This window comes from Equus quagga, chromosome 2 (assembly GCF_021613505.1).
Source record: "Equus quagga isolate Etosha38 chromosome 2, UCLA_HA_Equagga_1.0, whole genome shotgun sequence".
Lineage (NCBI taxonomy): Eukaryota > Metazoa > Chordata > Mammalia > Perissodactyla > Equidae > Equus > Equus quagga.
In genome coordinates this window covers 7814673-7828220 of record NC_060268.1, presented here as the reverse complement: position 1 = coordinate 7828220, position 13548 = coordinate 7814673, and positions in this window count along the sequence as shown.

Sequence of the window (13548 nt, the reverse complement as noted above, 5' to 3'; positions counted from 1 at the left end):
CCCACACTGCCCGACTTCTGAGGTTGCTCTTCCCCTCAGCGTGAAAACACACTAACCCAATGAGTGCAGTAATAACAAGAGCTTCTCTCTCCTGTGCTGTGGGAAACCCTGTGAAAATTTCAGTGATTTCAAGATCTTGGAGAGATTACATTTTTCTCATGTGCTTCTGTTCATTTCTGCTGAAATTTTATGTCTTCTAACTTCTGGCTTATTCAATCTCATTTTTTCAACAAAAGTTGCTACAAGCAGGAAATGTGGCTTCTTTTTCTTCAATTTAGCCAAAGTAATCTAACAAAAGCTAGTACTGTTTACCATCAATTGTTGACATTTGGAGGAAATAATTGTAGATTGTGGCATACACCAGTGTAGGCTACGTCTTACAACTTAGAGAGCCTGGTCTTAAAAGAAACAGACTATCCAGTGGTCATTTCCCCCAGAGTAATTTTTACCGTCTCGATTTCCACTTTAACAATCACACCACCAAAATTATTGCCATAATTATAAGTCCTTCTTTTTCCACTAAGAATGCCTGGTCTTCTCTCTCATTTTCCCTTGTCTATGACCTCTCATTTTCTGGGCTAGTCCCAGAAAACTTCAATTTTCCCCCATTTTATTTTGCAGAACAAGAAATTTGAATAAATGGTAGCCAGTGCACTGAAACTTACCAGTACTGATAAGACTATAAGGGCAATTTCTTCAGTGCCCATTATTTCTTATCTGACCTTTAATTCCTCCAGAGTTTTAATCTCTTTTCTCTGAGTGCTGTCAGTCCCAAATCCCCCTTCAAAGATTTTCTCAAGAAGCCTGGAAGCAAAATATAATTCTAACTGCAGCTAGCCAGTATTGAAACCTCAGAATTCCTAAGGAAGGGATATAAATGTAATTCTCTCTAGAGTTACAAAATAATTTGGGGGAATACATCTATCTATGGATGTATCTTTGTGTCTATGTATTTATCTGTGTATCTGTGTATCTGTCTATGGAGATGGGTAGCAACACAAAAGTAGGAATGTATATACATTTTCCATTATATATATTTGGAAACAATAAAATTGGCTTATTTGAGGATATTGCTATGAATGGCTATATAGTTAAACAAGAGACAATGGTTCTTACCTATGTCCTGTACATTGTTTCCAACAAGAATGAGCATTGACAGAAACCCGTCTATAGTATTTTGGTTGATCTCTCCCTGGCTCAGTCATGTTTACACACTGGCTACTGCAACTTGGGCTACATTATTTTGTTTGTATCCAAAATAAATGAATCTTTTAATTGTAACCGAAAGTAGATTTCATATCGTTATCTCATAATTATCTTGTAATTATATATGTTAGAAATTCTAGGAAAATCATGCTCAAAACTACTGGGACGCTTCAGAAAGCACTTATCTTAAAATTGCTTGCTTTTTGCAAAAATAGAAGATGTCTGATCTTTCAGAGTAAATTGATGTTCTTAAGCTTTTAAAAAGACATAGCATGGTTCTTTAAAAATGCCGTCATTCTGGAAGGCTACCAGTATTTTATTTTGAAAACTCTATTTGGAGTGACACATTTTATGCACAAATAGTCGCACCACCATATCAACGACATTAGTAGATGCAGCTTAGCTCCAGTCCTAAGTAACATTGAGGGCTCGGTCATTGAGTTGAAATCCTTTGAGTCAGCTTTCTGTGATGTCAGGAACCTCGTTCATGGCATCTTAAGTCAGGGGATAGCTCCCCCGTTTTTTTTTCTCTCCAGCTTGCACTTGGCAGTATGTGACACATACAGCTGCAGGCAAAAATGTAGGACTTTGTAAAACATGCCATTTTTAAAAATTTTATGTGAGCTCAAATGAAAACCTGGTTTTGAAATTAATACTAATTGCTGACAGTAATGCCAGATTTTCATTTTCAGGCCAACACTTCATTCTTTGTACTTTCAGGTGCACATATATAGTTTTAGTTAATGATTTTTATTCTGCTTACAGCTTCTCAGAATAAACACTTAAATTATCATAGTTGTCTTGCATGGATCCTATAAATGCAGAGATGACATCAAATTAAAATCCAAATTTTGAGATTTTGCTTTTCATATGAAAAGCGCTCTGTAAGATATTTTTATGATCCTACTATCCTTTATTAACTTTTCTCCTGTACGGCTGACAGTTGTACTGATCTTGGCTAGGTGGTTGGCTTGCTTATTTATTTATCTTGTCTTTCCTTAACTGTTTCTCATGATTCTGTTAATCTAATTTCCCCAGTTTTGAGCATTCCACAGATTTGTTATCTTTGTCTCCACACCCAACCCACTGAACTCGTTTGATTAAAGATCTTTTTACCAGGATATTTTTAACCCTATGGACATTTCTAAAAGTCACAAATACCCCAAATCACATACTTATAATTTCCCCCCAGTGAACAATAAAACATGACATACACTTAGTGGGTCTATAAATAAAAGTTAAGATAGGGGCCAGCCAGGTGGTGTAGTGGGTAAGTTCGCGTGCTCCGCTTCGGTGGCCCAGGGTTTACAGGTTTGGATCACAGGTGCGGATCTAGCCCAGCTCATCAAGCCATGCTGTGGCAGCAACCCACATAAAATAGAGGAAGATTGGCACAGATGTCAGCTCAGCAACAATCTTCCACAAGCAAAATGAGGAAGACGGGCAAGAGATGTTAGCTCAGGGCCAATCTTCCTCACACACACACAAAAGATCTGTCTACTTTAGAAGACTGGAAATGGAAAAAAATACAGCTTTGATGAACTCTAAAAATAAATAAATAAATAAATAAACAAATAAATAAAATGATTCTAAAATCATTTCTATTTTCAACGCAATCTCTGTAACTCTATTTGTTATTAAGTTTTACCCAGTTTCATTTTCGGAAAAGCTGTGCTTGTTTGATTCATATTATGTTAAAATTAAATATTCAAAGTTATTGTTAATGTACACTTTACAGCAGAGGAAGTAAGATTTAAGTATATTTTCTCCGCACATAATATTGATGAAATTTCTTTCGGGCTACATATATCAGGATAAACAATATTTTAACGTGTTAAAGAGAAGAGAGTGATCTGAACTAATACTATGTTGTAAACAGCTTGGAATGAAGGTCTGTGAAAGAATTCAGACACAACGTTTTGAACTCTCTCCTGGTAGTAGAATGATCTCCTTGTACTTGGGCAAATGTCAACGAGGTAGACAAATGAAGCCTACTTTTTAAATCTACCCCGCAGAGAGGAGTTCACATGTATCAAACTGTAGTATTGATGGAACGCTCAAGGGCTATGCAGAATCACCGATGTCGTGTTTCTCAATAATCTAAGCAGGCCTACTTTGCTAAAGAACTCTTCCTACGGAGAGAAAAGGCAAGAATTGAAAGAAAGCAACATGAAAATCATTTTTTTTTTAAAATCGGGAAAATATGCACTCCTTAGAATGCAGGAAATTCAATAAATCAAGTTGAATGTAAAAGAAAATATTGGACTCCCTAATGAGATAACTTCCCAGAACACACAAATACTGGTAAAATTAAAAAAAAAAAAAAAAAAAAAAAAAAGGCCTGCCCTACATGCCCAAAGTCTTTTATCTTATAAAGCAGGCTCCATAGTCTACTCTTGACAGCAAACCTTCCATCAAGAAGAGGTCCCCAGGCTTTTCACTACTTCTTCCTCTAAAACAGGTTTTAGATCTTCAACATAGCAAAAAAATAGACCAGACTTTTCCCACAAAATACAATAGTAAGTTTTCCATATTGATATCTCTATTCTATTCTGTATCGGTTCCTATTATAATGATCTTCTCCTTTCTCCAACAATACTCTTCTGTTCAATGCTTGGGAAGGCTGCTGTTTCCCTTTAGAAAAATAATATCTGATATGTGAAAATATTAATAATATAATAAGAATTAGAGAAATGATGCATAGTTAGTTTAACAATTTCCTTGGCAAGGAAAAGTCACGGTTGAAGGTTTAAAATATTTAAGCAAATGTAGAAAATCTTTTATATTTTATCTATCAATGAAATGAAATGATGCAAAACTAAAACTGGAAGGAAGATAATATTTGCTCTATACGTTAGAATTAGTTATAGTGTATACGTTAGAATTAGTTATAGTGATAGAGGAAGTTTATCGCTAGTTACCTTCAGATGAGTCTGTCGGGTAAAGACGATGCTTTGGTTCTCTAATGTGTCTGAATGACAGCACGTATGTACACGTCTATATTCCTGTACTGAAAGAACTTTACCTTCCCTTTAAAAATGACATGTTATATTATCTGAATATTATTTTTTTAGCATTTCTTTTACATATATTTATGCCAAATCATTCAAGGCTTATTTGAAATTCTGTCTTTAGACTTTGCTTATATATCTTTTGAGAGTATAATCCTTAAGGCAAAAGTTATACTAGTTACTCCCATCATACAAGTCAGCCTTCCACTCCTGGGTTTTTAGCCAAAAAAAATGAAAACGTGTCCATGTAAGGACATGCACACAAATATTACCAGCTTTCCTTGTAATAGCCCAACACTAGAATCAACTGAAATCTTCATCAAACAATGGGAGACACACCACAGATCAAATCTATAGAAGTCCGTGGGGGCCATGTTAGTGTTATCACCCTTCTTATTTTCCTCATAGCCTGTATCACTCTCTGAAAATACTTATTCTGTAATTTTCTGAGTTCCCTGCTACGATGTTAGCTCCTTAGGATTTTTACCTTGTTGCATTTTTATGTATCGAGTGCCTGGAACAGTACTTGGCACAGAGTTTTGCAAAAATTAATTTTTGAGCACATGTACAAATGCTTTACAGCCATAATTTGTTTCCTGACTATTTGTTTTTTTCCTTATAATGGAGTAGAGCTGTGTTCTAAGCAGCTACATTTCCTGGAAAGGATATTTTCTCAATAAGTAACATTTTCAAGTGAGTTAAATTAATCTCAAGATAGATTGAGTGCCTTAACAAAGCTTCATTACCAGATGTGCTAAAAGTTGGTTCTTCCAAACATCCCCTTCATTAATATTCTCTTCTCATTTTCCACACATAACTATATTAGTAACTGCCAAAAGCTGAGGTTTTCAAGAAAACAATGTGCTGTTAAAGGCTGAATATGTAATGAAGAAAATGTAATAAATTTGGCAAATTACATGGCACGAAATCTGTTTCTTGACAGAAAGTCGTTATAGCATAAACACATTTTTGAACTATATCTACTAAAATCACAGCATTTGTAAATACAATTATATTTATGTTAGGGGGTTATAGAAATGAATTACACACTTTGTGACTAACTTCATCTACATGAAACTTTGGAAATTATGATTATGTTTTATCACAAAATGTCAATTGATAAGACTTTGAGTTCAAAGATAATATGAAAGGTATTATAATGTAGATATAAATAGCACACTAGATATAAGATCATTGGGAGGTCAATTTCATCATTTTCTTGGGATAAGACGTCATTATTTAAACCCACAGTGGTGTGTGGAGTTTATTTTGAAATTTCATTTTAATCTTCTGTTAACAGTACCTGTAAACATGCAAATTTTCTGTAAAACTATCCAGGTTTTCACAAGATGAAACCAAAGAATTGAAAGATAATGCTGTTTTATATTTTGTCTTGCAATCTCTTTTAATTTCTGTATACATTCCTCTTTTAGAATTGGAATGATTACATCACTGTTATTATTTGTTTAGAGTTAAGTCCAACAGATTCTTGGAACTATTCCATTTCTAATGGATGTTTTTTCTATTTCCTAATAGAGTGAGTGATCTCATTTTTTAATAAACACAATGCAGTCGTCTCATATAATAACTGGAAAGCAAGAAAACATAACAGTGTTGTACTTATCTTAATGTTTTACTAAAGATTGTTTATTTAAGAAATTCTCACCACTGTAGAAATCTAGCTTAAAAAAATCCATTTATTTTTACATTTATTAATAAGTCATATAAAATTATCAATTCAACATGTTCTCTTAAAATCTGTGCCTTACAGGATAGTTGATTTTTGACATATATCATTATTTATAGCTGGTTAAAAACCCCTCATTGTACAGTTCTTCTGCAATCTACAAAAGGTATTTTCCTCTACCAATATCAATTCCTCTTTCTTGTAATTCTATTCCGGGTTCAGACGTTATTTTCACAGTTCTGTATGAATTCCCTAATGTATGCTGAGGATTAAGCTTTTCAAAAGACATTTGAGGAATCCTCCTATGGCTTTGTTTCTCAAATGTGAGTTAGAACCACCCCAGGGGCTTTTGAAAAACACTGATTCTGAGGCACTTTCCCAGACCAATTAAGTCAAAATCTGGCAGGGTGTCCCGGGGGTTGGTAGTTTTTAAACTCCTCAGGAGGTTCTAATGTGATCCCAGTCTTGAGTCACTGACACCGCACAGTGTTAACCGACATCCACATGTGTAGGGACGACATAGGTGTCTCGATAAAAATGCAGGTTTGATTCAGTAGCCCTATGGTTGGGCCTGAGCATTTGCATTTTCTAACCAGCAGCCAGGTGATGCTGTTGCTGCTGATCCATGAGCCATACTTTATGTAGGAAGAAAAGAGAACAGAGAAGGTTGCTGAGAACGCAGAGAGTAGCTCCAGATCTTCATGTAATCAGGGGAAGAAAACGGAAGAAAGAACCCAGGAAAAGGAGGAAGCAGAAGCCTACAGAGGCAGGAATGCTTGTTAAAGGAAATTGATCAGTGCTAGTGTTTGTATTTGCCAACTCTACTGAATGCTTACTGTATGTAGAGATTAATTATGTTATTCTAATTAGCCTTCCCTATATTTTTTAATGTGTACAATAAAGCTCCTCAAAAATAAGTTCTGTTCTAAAGGACTTTTGCTGACATCCACTGCATACATTTATTTCTTCCTAGAAGAGTGTGAAAAACAAATAGTGAAGAAGCCTTTTGTAACTTTACACGGATAAACCTGTTTGTTCACATTCACTGCTTTCTCACCAGCTTTGCCCTGGTGTCACAACAGAGCCATCTCCAGCAGGGCAGCCGTGGGTACAGCTTGTCTAGCTCCCAGGAGAACGCAGCAGGAGAGAACACTGAATAGTGAAGGGTTAGCTGGCAAAAGGAGCAGGTCGTGCTTGGCTCCGATTCAGAAATTATTTCACTGTAGGCGCTTCTTCCATCCACATGCTTTGGTGGGAATGGTTGCCACCTGCCTCCACTCCCAGGGGCTAATGTTCCTGCTGCCTAGTCAGCTTATAGTTCAAGAGGCTCTTCATGTCTGCAGTCCTAATCATCTGGAGGCATGCCCTTGCTGCCCAGATGGTCGCTTCTGGACATCAGGTACAGCGCATGGAGACTGGCACATCCCATGCTTAGCAGTCGGGGCTCCACAGAACTCTGCTGCTGATGCTGTTTGGTGACGGCTGCCTCAGATATAATGAGATCAGCACGTCTCATAAGCAGCTGAAAAGCATTGTGCGCAGAAATGTCAAGTTGGGTTTAGTTTTAAATAGAATAACACATTACTATTCTGGAAAAATACAACCATTTCCTATAATAAAAAGTGAAATTGATAAAACATGTGAAGACAAAATGAAATTATAATAAAAGGTGATACAATTTATTTTCTTTTATATTATTGTTTTATATATACATGCACAGTTACATTGATGTATGAATATAATTATATATATAAAGTTATATCTGTATTGGTGAATTTATATTTATATATTTATAATATGTCATATAACAAATATACTATGTCATTATTTTCCATTATCTACATTGACACAAATTTTCTATTATGGTTTTACAAATATTCATCGTCATTGAACCTGTGAATAAATAATTCACCTATAGATAAGACAGAATTCTTTACAACTATTGAAAAGGAAATATTTAGGACAACAAGATGGATTAGTTAACCCAAATATATATAAGTCTACGTGGGAGATGATTAGGACCTTAGCAAACATCTTGGTTGTGAGAACAAAGAAGAATGATCAATTATAGATACTGTAAAAAAATCAAGCGTTGAAAAGCGTGGGTCTATAAGCATAAAGAAAGAGACCTTGTCCCACAAACTTCTGGTTATTGTTACCCAGTACCCTCCCCGACCCTTCAGCCCCAAAGTATTCCTTTGGACTGGGAAAGTATTTCTAAAGTAGGAGACAAAGTTAGTGTTTCTGCAGGACTTGCTGATGTGTAAGCTTTTCCGTTGTGAGAGTCACCTGCCTTTTGGTGTTCTTTTCATTTTCGCGTACACAGAAGGCAAGGTCCTGCCATTACCTGTCCTGAGCACGGGACAAAATAGAGAAAACAATTATTAAAGAAGTGGAGACTGCCACAAACTGACAATCCCAACAACATGCTTAACAATTGGAAATATAAAACAGCTTTTTCAGTATGGCCCCCAAATAGCCCCTCAATAGTAGAAACAAAGAGAGGAAGGTCAAAGTACCTTGGATGATGTGGTTTTCAACAGCAGTAAAACAGGTGTTCACTATAGCTCCCTTCACTCCTTTCCAGCTGTTCCCAGCTACAGAGAGCTAGTAAAGAGCTAAGTAAGACAAAACAATTCTGTGATTCCGCAGTAGATTTTTTTCTTCTGGTCTTTAGGGAAAACTTTAGGATTATGAGTGGAAACCTAAAACGAGGAAGACAGGAAGAGGAAAAAGAAACAAAGAGGAACGACAAAATGCCAAATAGGAGTGAGTACACAGGGGAAATGCTGAGGAGGAAGGACAAGTTTTCCTCCCAATTTATTTTCAAAGTGCTTCATGAGAGTAGGAAAGTCTGTCTTCGTGTAACTGAAGTTGCATTTAAATTTATACTTTTGGAAATTTGCAGATCTTCTGATCCGATAGCTGGTTTTCTTATCCATGATCAACCTACACGAAAATTCATAGGAAATCCAAGTTTGGATCAGATATGTGAGAAGGTATGAAAATTCGTGTGCGTGGTGCTTAGTGTGGAGCAAAATCTTGGTGCAGCCTGATAACAAGAAAACCAGAGTGACAGTCACAAATTCATCACCGCCTTAAAGACTGTACTTTCCAAAAGAGAACTGGTCAGAAATATAAAAGATTTATATTTAATATGGAAAAATGGGATATTTTAAAAAATATTTATAGCATAATTTATTGGTTTGTTCAAAAACGTATTATCATTATGAAAAACAACTGAAATGCTAGTGCAGAAATAATCTTCAGGTAAGAATGACGTTGTATAATTTGTGTGGTACTAGAGACTTAAAAACACTTAGAATTTTAACTATCTTCTCAGTCTAAAATGTGGCTTCATTTAAATTTAACATTTATCTTATGGCAGATTGAGTAAGGAATGAAAAATCTTCCAAATGCTTACAATAATTATTTAAATTTTTAAAACAATATGATGATTATTTTAAGAAGCAATATTGCTAAAAGCATTTTCCTATTAATTATATGTTAATTATTCACAAATTTTTAATTTACATGTTCTCCAGGTGTATAGATGTTAATCTACTCTATCATTAACATTAATTGCTCTGTATAGCACACAGGGTGAACAAATATAAGTTCAATTTCCAACCAGTGTGAAATTCTGACATTTTGTGCCAAAACTTGAAAACTATATGCTACTGCAAATAGCATTTTATTTGGGAAGGTAAATTTTTAGAGTTGGAGAAGCGACTGAAATAGTGATGCTGAAGTTTCCGGACAAGATTGGAAAGATCAGGATGAAGAAGATGCCTAAAGTGAAAAAGAAATGTGTTAAAAATAGCCAATTGAAAAATTCCTCCTTAATAGACACATTAGTCAACAATTATATTTAGTTATTTGACTCTCCATCGATCCCCACAAAAGATAATTTTATGGTGATCAAGTTGAACACTTCATCCCTTCTTCAAAGATTTCCATTATTTCAAGCTTAGCTTTTAACTAGCTTTTCATTCCTTAATAAATCTCTGCTTACATTGTCTTCATCTCAACCTGAATATACATGTAAATCTGAATCTTATTGTATAAAATTTCTGCTTTCTGGAATATTTATACCTACTTTGCCATGAAGCATTCATCTTCTAGTATTTCTAGATAGCATTCAATCCTGAGACAAGACTCATTATGTCATGGACATCTCCAAACTGGTCCGCAAAACTTGCTGAGGTATTTCAACAGACTAATCTTGATCTATTGTTTTATCTTTACCTATGAGATTTCTGCTAGGGCTACATTTCTTTGGTATAATTTAACCAGAACATGGTGTAGCCCAGCATATGCTTAATAGTTATAATGTGCTATAAACAGTTTATTTAGAGGAATTCATCCTGTCACCAGCTATGTCTAATTTTAGGTAAACTTCATAATTGGTTATAAATACTCTTGATTTTCTTTAATATCCTTGTTGGTGCTTCGAAGATCACTATAAGGAATGTGTATGCTACAATTTGGCGCAATGTTTAAAATATAATTTCACTTTAAATGTGCAACCAATGAATGAGCCCTCAAATAAAAATAGGTAAATAATGATAAATGGAAACTCTTCTGCTAATAGCTTGTATAAATTCTCCACTTTTATTGTTCTCATATCTTTACAAAACCATTTTTCAAGGCAAAGAAAATATAATCAAAACAAATTCTAGAATTTCTTTCTACAAATGTTAAAGTTTTGCTTTTTTTTTTTACATTTTACATCTTCTTTAATGATTATAATTATAACATTAAGGCAAAAAATATTTTTAGTAAGCTTACCTGGAATGCTGAAAGAACATTTTAAATCTAACATGGCTTATGGCTCAGTGCTCAGAAAATTTGTTGGAAATATTCTACCAGAAGGTACAACAAATTCTATAAACCACTACTTTTGCTAAGGAGGAAATTTGATTTACTCGTTGATGATTAGATGATCAGATAATCATACCAGAAGAAAAAAACTGATACAAAATTTCAATTGTGAAGACTTTTTAGAGATATGTCAGAAATATTTTCATCCAAATCGAGCTGAAATAATTATTTTAAGTAATCAATAATCCATATATCTCAATAGATGATCTTGATATCAAGGGACTTTGCTACAAAGAATGCCTCCAATTTCCCATTCTGTAAGCTGCAAAACTTTCCATTTCTCTCTGAGTGATTCTGTAAGGCATGAGGGGCCAACAGTATCATGATTATCTTGGGTTCTGTGCTCTTACTTCCATGTGTTTGGTTTACAGACCATCTCATCACCCCGCTTATGCTATACACATTTTGCCTCCCATTTTTACCAGAAAAGTGGTACTCAGCCTGTTTGGTTAATTTCAGCTGCTATGAAGCAAGCAAGCAAACAAACAAATAAAATATACATCAAGTCTTTATGTTCTATATCATAGGTTATGCTGCAGTAAAAAGTGATCCTCCACCTTCACTGGTTTATAGCAATGAAGTTGTTTCTCACTCATGCTGAATGCCCATTTCAGGCCAGCTGCAGCTCTACTCCACGCCTTCTTTTTTCCCCGGACACAGGCTGTCAGAACAGCTCCTACCAAGAACGTTTCAAATGGCAGAAAGGGAAAGACCAGAAGCACACCTTGGTTTGTATAACTTTTAGTCAGAAATGATCAGATGTGCACCATTTTGCTTATATTACCTTGTCCAAAGTAAACTAAATCACACGACCATACCTGAGTCCAGCAGAGTTGGAAAATATTATTCTCCTACATGGGAGGGCACAGAAAAATTGTGAACAAGTAATCCATGCTTCACCGAGGATGGGGAGCTAGTAAGAGGATATTTCAGCATGCAAATAATTTAACTGTGTGTATGCTGCCCCACATTGTATTTCAAACTTCCCTCCTCTAACTGGTTTCTCTCTCTTTCTCTTTCCATTCATACGCCCTTTTCATTCTATCCCTACTGGGTTTTACTCAAGAAAATTTAGTGTTTTGTCCCTCAATTATTCATTAAAATATGCTGTGACCCATTTAACATGAGTAGACCTGTGCTCAAATGAGCACCTGGGCATTATCTGGATATTGTTAAAAAATTACATACATAGCAAGAAATACAAAATATAGTTTAACATCTATATATCTATGTTTTGATTTCACTGAAATTGATATTTTAAAAAAATGATTATAAAAAATACAAGTGATGATTCCAAATTGTGCAAATTGTGTTAGCCATTTTTAAATGTTTAACATTTTAAGATATTTTTGACATCAAATCACATAAGTATAAAATCTGAAAAGATAATTTTCATATGTACTGGTTTGTTTTCACTATATAATAATTGGGTAATGATTGGTCTTAGCACTTACATTTTCCACGACTGGGTAAATAGTGTGAAAAATGCTATATATTATTTGACATGGGCTGCTTGGAAAACTCTGGTACTAATAAAAGAATAATTTTAAAACCTTCACAGTTTTAGAGCAATAATAACCTTTCCCTAGTTAAACTTTACTTATGCCTTATTGTTTACAGTAAAATGAAAAGAGAGATTTCAACAGTCAGTCCCAGAAGTTTGTTCTTTCCTTAATGATCCGCATTATCAAAACGCTGAGTCATATTAACGTCAGTCCTTGATGTGACTACATAATCAAAGATCCTCTGGTAAGGGGGCAAGAACGCATCTCCATCATCTCGCTCTCTCTCAGTCTCTCTGTCCCTATCCTTATCTCTGTCTCTGTCATCTCTATCTCTACCTCCACCAGCGCCTCTGTATCTGTATCTATATCTATATCTATATCTGTATCTCTATCTATGTCTACGTCTGTTTAAAGTTGAAAAAAAGAAACCAAAATCAGAGCTGCAGTTGTGGCAAATGTAAAGCCAAAATAAATGGGAAAAATATTTTTACACTTCAATCCATGTCAAATCAGGAGGAAAAAATGCGTCTGCAAATAATTGGTTGACAGTGTCTGTTTAAATTTTTATTCCAAGGCTGGCTGCTTCTGTCCCTCAGTTCTGGATGCCGGGGCTGGTTTTCGCTGCACAGCACTCTAGGATGAATGCGCAAGCGGATGCCTGGGGAAAATCAGTTGTCAAACTGGATTCAGATGTTATAGTTACTGTGATGGCAAAAAAAGTCGGTTCTGTCACACTCAAACACTTGTAAGGTTGAGAAACATGTTTTTGCTGTTTTTTCTTCTTCGTTTTAACATTTTAAAATGCTGGAGTGCATAGTGACCTCACAGTCTTACTAGTTTTGTGTGGGGATGAGAGTGGGGGTGGTAGTTGAGACCATTGGGTTTTCTGCACAGTATGTTTACTGGTATCTGTGGGCCAGTAATGGAAGAAAATTACAAAGAACAACGATTTTATATTGCCCTCAAAAATTGTCCTGCTGAGCATTCTCCTTCCCAATACACCAACACAGAAAGATGAACTCCCAGGCTTCCCAAAGCACTTTACAGATTTACTTTCGCTTTAAATAGTATTTAAAGAAGAAAGTGCTGAAAGTTCTGGAAATTTTCTCAATGAAAAAATAGGCAAAATATACACAAATAAAATGAAAACCAATAAAAAAGTCTAATCATATTAAAATCTAACTTTTATCCATCAGTTTTGACAGGATGATTTTCCTGCTACTTGTTTTCATTGTGGTTGCTTTGTAAAGAGGTC